Genomic DNA, 7,914 nt, shown 5'->3' with positions numbered 1-7,914 from the left:
GGAATGCTTGTTGGAAGTAGAAAATGTAGGGCCTGTCAATAAATAGAGTAAGAAAAACATAAAGATGGTTCTTAGGGGTTTGGTTTCAATACTGAGTAAATGATGAAGCAGTTTACTAAAATTAGATTTTGGAAGAATTCAGTTAAGAGGAAATTAGGAGTTCCTTTATGGGGAAATTAAAAGGTACATTAGATATCCAAGTTAAAGTTTAAGCTAGGTAGTTGGAAATGCAAAACTCCATTATGGGGACTGGCGCTGTGATGCAGTGGGTTAAGCTGCCACCTGGGACGGCAGCATCCCATATGGGCACTGGTTCGAGTCCTGGCTGCTGCACATCCAATCTAGCTCCCTGCTAATGGCCTGGAAAAGCAGCAGAAGATGGCCCAAGTGCCTGGGCCCCTGCACCCACTTGAAAGACCTGGAAGAAGCTCCTGGCTCCTGGCTTGGCCATTTGAGGAGTGAACCAGAAAATGGAAGATCTCTCACTTTCTCTACCTCTGCCTTTCAAAATGAATACAATAAATCTAAAAAAAAAAAAAAAAAAAAAAAAAAAAAAAAAAAAAAACCTCTCTATTAAGCTCAGCAAAGCAATTACTATCTATGGATTTTTTTAAGGCAGGAATGATCAGCTTTCAGAATTTTAGAGAAGAAAGACTTGGATTGAATGAGGACATTTAAGGAAATAGGGATGCGAGAGGCAGGGATAGTGCTATGAAAACAGCCTTCAGGCCGGCGCCGTGGCTCACTAGGCTAATCCTCAGCCTTGCGGCGCCGGCACACTGGGTTCTAGTCCCGGTCGGGGCGCCGGATTCTGTCCCAGTTGCCCCTCTTCCAGGCCAGCTCTCTGCTGTGGCCAGGGAGTGCAGTGGAGGATGGCCCAAGTGCTTGGGCCCTGCACCCCATGGGAGACCAGGAGAAGCACCTGGCTCCTGCCATCGGATCAGCGCAGTGCGCAGGCCATGGCGGCCATTGGAGGGTGAACCAACGGCAAAGGAAGACCTTTCTCTCTGTCTCTCTCTCTCACTGTCCACTCTGCCTGTCAAAAAAAAAAAAAAAAAAAAAAAAAAAGAAAGTGTTAGAGATAGGGTGGAAAAGACAGAGATTTTTCCCATGGCTGGTTCACTCCCCAAGAAGACTGCAATGGCCAGTGCTGGGCCAGGCTAAACCAGGAATCAAGAGCTTCATCTGGGTCTCCTACGTGGGTGACAGGGGCCCAAACGTTTGGACCATCTTCTGCTGCTTTTCCCAGGTATTAGCAGAGGACTGGGTCAGAAGCAGAGCAGTTGAAGCACAAACCAGCACCCATATGGGATGTCAGCATCACAGGCAGTGGCTTTACCTGCTATGCCGTAATTCTGGCCCCAGGCAGTCTGCTGTCTAATGTACGAGCTGAAAATGCAAGGTACTTGCTTTTCCAGCCTTTCCATTGGGATAAGTGCAGACATGTGGTGCAGGCTTCCTCCGTCACATGGGGACTGTGTAGCAGGAATGAGGGAGCGCCCTTGCCAAGGGGTAGCTGTAGTTGAGATTGGGTTTCTGGGGCAGAGTTTGGCATCCAGTTGGTGCTAGAGAGGATGGTGATGGCAGCTGCAGTGACGCCTTTTATTAAAGAGTTCATTTGCTTCAATCAGCCAGGGTTGTTGGTTTCTGTTGATGACAGCTGGGAAATCATTTGTAAGATATGAATGCTGATGGGAATGCTCAGTACATGAAGAAATATTTTGATGCAGAAGTGATAAAAGATACCAAAAACAGGAAGACTTTAGAAGACAAAAGGGCTAGTTTCAAAGTATATCGATATTCAGTTGAAATAACTACACACAGAGGAGGCATTTGGTAGAGTGGTTAAGATGACACTTAGGATCCCCAAATCCAGTATCAAAGTGCTTAGGTTTGAGTCCTGGCTCTGCTTCTGGTTCCACCTTCCTTCTGGTGCACTCCCTGGGAGGCAGGAGGTGATGGCTCATGTAGCTGGGTCCTTGCCACCCATGTAGGAGATCTGGTTTGGGTTCCAGGTTCCTGGCTTTGGTCTGGCCCGGCTCTGGCTGTTTGCAAGCATTTGGGGAGTGAACCAGCAGATGGAAGAGCTCTGTCTCTCCATCTCTGTCTCCTTGCCTTTCAAATAAATAAAAAAGTGAAAATAAATAAAATAAACATTTATATTAAAAAAGAAATAGCTATATACGCAGGCAGACATTGAGTAAGGACCTCAGTACCCACAATATGTTGAACATGATGGAGAAGAGAGATAACCCCTGTCTCTTTCATTTGGGTTTTTGTAACAAAATATAATCAACTGGGTATCTTGTAAACAATACAGATTCATTAAACATGAAGGCTGGGAAGTCTAAGCTCAAGGTGCCAGCATGATTGGGTTCTGGTGAGGGCCCTCTTGGTTTCAGGCTGCTGGCTTCCACTGTGTCCTCATATGGTAAAACAGACCAACAAGTTCATGGGGCTCTTGTATATGGATTGTAATGCCACTCTTGAGGGCTGTACCCTCAAGATTAGTCACCTCTCAAAGGCTTAGGATTTCAACATACGGCATCACAGCAGTCTCTTCTAAGTTAGCGGTGCTTCTCGGGAATCATCTGGGAATCTTGTTGAAATGCAGACTCCAAGGCAGGAGAGGCAGAGAGAGAGAGAGAGGTCTTCACATCCACTGGTTCACTCCTCAACTGGCCACAATGGCTGAAGCTGTGCCGATCCGAAGCCAGGAGCCAGGAGCTTCTTTGGGGTCTCCCATGCGGGTGCAGGGGCCCAAGGACCTGGGCCATCTCCCACTGCTTTCCCAAGCCATAGCAGAGAGCTGGATCGGAAGTGGAGCAGCCAGGACTTGTACTGGTGCCCATATGGGACGCTGGCACTGCAGGTGGTGGCTTTATCCGCTATGCCATGGTGCCGGCCCAAAATTCTACATTTCTAATAAACTCCCTGTTGATGTTCTGCATGCTACAGACCCCTTGGACAGGCTGAAGAGAAAAGCTTTGTGGGATATAAGAAGTGATGAAAACTAAACCCTGGAGATTTGTGCATCTGACAGGATGGGTAGCAAGAGAAATATCTGAGTTTGAGGAAAGAAGAGCTAAGTTTTCTTTGGGATTAGTTTTAGTGGCTGATGTTGTCTACCTGTGTATAGTTGGGGAAGAGATTGGAACTTGTATGCTTGATACTTAGATCTGCCAGTCATTTGTGGACAGGAAAAGTATGCTTTGGCTAGTAAATAAGAATGGAATATAGAAACTGGTTTGCAGAGAGAAGCTTGAGGATTATTTCTCCATGTCATTAAGTAAGACAAGAAATAGCCAAAGCCATTAGGGTGTTTTATTTCTGTTGTCTTAGGAGAAAGATAAAAACTGAAGACTAAAAGGTTAGCAACAAAACTGGGTAACATTTTAATATTGCTATAAATATTAGATTTTAGAATTTTAATGTTAAGGACTTTAGCAACTAGCTCCATAAGGAACAGTAAAAGAAATGAAATAGGCTGTGTTTGTTTTAAATGAAGTCGTAAGTGAAACCCAATTACTAGTTTACCTAACAAGTAAAATGCCTGTCTCCCCTCTCCAAACCCAAAACAAGTAAAGGTTTTAGGAAGAGGGATAGGAAAATGAATCACCAAAGGAAAAAAAAGTGCTTTGTTTATAATGGTTGAGCTAATGAATTCACAAACAGATATTTGACGTCAAACCTGCCATTTTCAGTTTAATAAGCATAAATGACGAGAATGGTTTTGACATGTTATCAATATTGTAACTCTTATCAAGAGTAAAATGGCAGAATGTATTTCTACTAAAAGGATTTTCAAAGGGCACTTGCCCTCAATAAAATGTTTTTGCTAAATCACAAAACTTTTAAGATATTTTAGAAGTTTAAACAAAAGAAGACAAAGACTTTTGGTAAAAAACAGATTATGGGTAAAACCTCTGAATTTTATTCTGCAGACAGTATGACCAGGCACTGAATGCTAAACAAATTGGCTCCTAAGCCTTTTATTTTTTCTTTTTTTAGTTTTTTTCATTAGCCCATAGATTTTATTCAAGTTTCCATATGGTTTTTGCATTAATGTCCTTTTATTTGTCCAAGAGCCCAACCCAGGTCCCACTTTGTGGTTAGTTGTTTGAGTCTTCCTTGGTCCTCGTGGTCTTGATATCTATGAAGACTACTGGCCAACTATTAGTAGAATGCCTCTTAATTTGGGTTTCCCTTGGGTTATTATTAAATTTAAGTCATGCGGTTTTAAGAGATATGCCACAGAGTCCTTCTCAGTGCACCATAACAGGGGACACAGGATTCACTGTGTTTGTATCCTTTTTTAAAGAAAGCTTTTATTTAATGAATACAAATTTCATAGGTACAGCTTTAGGAATATAGCAGTTCTTACCTCTATACCCGCCCTTCCACCCCAACTCCCATCCCACCTCCTACTCCCTCTCCCATCCCATTCTTCATTAAGATTGGTTTTTAATTTACTTTATATACAGAAGACCAATTCTGCAGTAAGATTCCCACAATTTGCACCAACACAGACACACAGAGTATAGAGTACTGTTTGAAAACGAGTTTTACAGTTAATTCTTTTTTTTTTTTTTTTTTTTTTTTTTGACAGGCAGAGTGGACAGTGAGAGAGAGAGACAGAGAGAAAGGTCTTCCTTTGTCGTTGGTTCACCCTCCAATGGCCGCCGCGGCTGGCGCGCTGCGGCCGGCGCACCGCGCTGATCCGATGGCAGGAGCCAGGAGCCAGGTGCTTTTCCTGGTCTCCCATGGGGTGCAGGGCCCAAGCACCTGGGCCATCCTCCACTGCACTCCCTGGCCACAGCAGAGGGCTGGCCTGGAAGAGGGGCAACCGGGACAGAATCCGGCGCCCCGACCGGGACTAGAACCCGGTGTGCCGGCGCAGCTAGGCGGAGGATTAGCCTAGTGAGCCACGGCACCGGCCTACAGTTAATTCTCATAGAACAACTCATTAAGGACAGAGGTCCTGCATGAGGAGTAAGTGCACAGTGATTCCTGTTGTGGATTTAACAATTGTCACTCTAATTTATGATGTCAGTGATCACCTGAGGCTCTTGTCATGAGCTGCCGAGGCTATGGAAGCCTTTTGAGCACACTAACTCTGTCAGTATTTAGACAGGGCCATCATCAAAGTGGAAGTTCTCTCCTCCCTTCAGAGGAAAGTCCATCCTTTTTTGATATCCCCTTCTTTCCACTGGGGTCTCACTTATAGAGATCACTCATGTAGATAATTTTTTTGGCCACAGTTTCTTGTCTTTCCATGCCTGAAATGCTCTCATGGGCTTGTCAGCCAGATCTGAATGCCTTCAGGGCTGATTCTGAGGTCAGAGTTCTGTTTAGGACATTTGTCATTCTATGAGTTTGCTGTGTGGACTGTTTCCCATGTTAGAACATTTTCTCTGTTTTATTTCTATCTATTGTTATTACCACACACTTGGTTTTATTTATGTAATCCCTTTGACACTTAATCCTATCTATATGATCAATTACACACTTAATATGATCACTTTAACATGTAAGATGTATTACTACCCAGCTTAATGGGATTTGGAGTCTATGGCAAGTTTTTAGCTTTACTGTTAGTGGTAAGTCAGTGGGAATGTGTGCCAAACTGTACAGCTCCTCCCTCTCTTATTCCACTCTTTTTTTTTCCTGGGATCTATTTTCAATTGGATTTATATATCTATGAATAATTCTGTTAAGAGTTTGACCAATGGTATTAAGTAGAAAAAGAATAATAAAAATAATAAATTTTTCCTCGAGTCAAGAGAAGGGCTGTTCAAGTCATTGCTTCACAAAGTGTCGATTTCACTTCTAAAGGTTTCCTTTTAGGTCCTCTGTTGGTTGTCACAGATCAGGGAGAACATATTGTATTTATTCCTTTGGGTCTGGCTTATGTGACTGAGTATGATGTTTTCCAGATTCATCCATTTTGTTGTAAATGACCAGATTTCATTTTGTTTTTAAACTGCTGTGTGGTATTCCATAGAGTGCATATTCCATAATTTCTTTATCCAGTCTTCTGTTGATGGGCATTTAGGTTGATTCCATGTTTTAGCTATTGTGAATTGTGCTGCAGTAAACACGGAGATGCAGATAACTCTTATATTTGCTGATTTCATTTCCCTTGGGTAAATTCTGAGGCATGGGATGCCTGGGTATATGGCAGGACTATGTCCAGATTTCTGAGGTATTTTCAAACTGTCTTTCATAGTAGTATTACCAGTTTGTATTTCCACCAACAGTGGATTAGTGTGCCTTTTTCCCCACATCCTTGCCAGCATCTGTTGTTAGCTGATTTCTGTATGTAAACCATTATAACCTGGGTGAGGTGAAACCTCATTGTGCTTTTGATTTGCATTTCCCTGACAGCTAGTGATCCTGAATATTTTTTCATGTGTCTGTTGGCCATTTGGATTTCCTCTTTTTAAAAATGTCTGTTTAAGTCTTTGGCCCATCTCTTAAGTGGGTTGTTTGTTTTGTTGTGAAGTTTCTTGATCTCTTTGTAGATTCTGGTTATTAATCCTTTATCAGTTGCATAGTTTACAAATAAATTCTCTCATTCTGTTGGTTGCCTCTTCACTTTCCTTACTGTTTCTTTTGCAGTACATAAACTTTTCAATTTGATGTAATCCAGATGTTAATTTTGGCTTTGACTGCCTGTACCTCCGGGGTCTTTTCCAAGAAGTCTTTGCCTGTGCCTATATCTTGCAGGGCTTCTCCAATGTTCTCTAGTAACTTGATGGTGTCGGGTCGTAGATTCAGATCTTTAATCCATGTTGAGTGGATTTTTGTGTAAGATGTAAGGTAGGGGTCTTGCTTCAAACTTCTGCATGTGGAAATCCAGTTTTCCAAGCACCATTTGTTGATTGGACTGTTCTTGCTCCAGGGATTGGTTTTAGCTCTTTGATCATATGTAAGTTGGTTGTAGATGTTTGGATTGATTTCTGGTGTTTTTATTCTGATCCATTGGTATGCCCATCTGTTTCTGTACCAGTACCATGCTGTTTTGTTTTGATTATAACTGCCCTGTAGTTATGTCTTAAAATCTGGTATTATGATGCCACTGGCTCTGTTTTGTTGTATAAGATTCCTTTAGCTATTTAAGATCTCCTGTGCTGAATTTCAGCATCATTTTTCCTAGATCTGAGAAGAATGTCTTTGGTATTTTGATTGGTATTATATTGAATCTAAATTGCTTTCAGAAGAATGGACATTTTGATGATATTGATTCCTCTAATACATGAACTTAGAAGTTTTTTTTTTTTTTGTAGCTTCTGTTTCTTTCTTTAACGTTTTGTAATTCTCATCATAGAGATCTTTGACATCCTTGGTTAAGTTTATTCCAAGGTATTTGATTTTTTTTGTAGCTATTGTGAATGGGATTGATCTTAGGAGTTCTTCCTCAGCCCTGACATTGCCTGAATATATAAAGGCTGTTGATTTTTGTGTATTGACTTTATATCCTGCTACATCACCAGACTCTTCTATGAGTTCCAATAGTCTCTCAGTGGAGTTTTTTTGGGTCTCCCAAATATAGAACATGTCATCTGCAAGTAGGAATAGTTTGACTCCTCCTTCCCAATTTGTACCCTTTTGATTTCTTTTTCTTGCCTAATGGCTCTGGCTAAAACTTCCAGAACTATATTGAATAGCAATGGTGAGAGTGGGCATCCCTGTCTGGTATCAGATCTCAATGGAAATGCTTCCAACTTTTCTCCATTCAGTATGATGCTGGACATGGCTTTGTCATAAATTGCCTTGATTGTGTTGAGGAATGTTCATTCTATACCCAATTTGCTTAGAGTGTTCATCATGAAAGGGTGCTAAAGGCAGAGTTAGAGAGAGAGAGAGAGAGAGAGAGAGAGAGATCGAGAGAGATCGATCTTCCATTCCTAA

Source organism: Oryctolagus cuniculus, chromosome 9, assembly GCF_051225735.1.
Source record: "Oryctolagus cuniculus isolate XC-2025 breed Fujian yellow rabbit chromosome 9, ASM5122573v1, whole genome shotgun sequence".
NCBI classification, from domain to species: domain Eukaryota; kingdom Metazoa; phylum Chordata; class Mammalia; order Lagomorpha; family Leporidae; genus Oryctolagus; species Oryctolagus cuniculus.
This window is presented reverse-complemented; position numbering follows the sequence as displayed.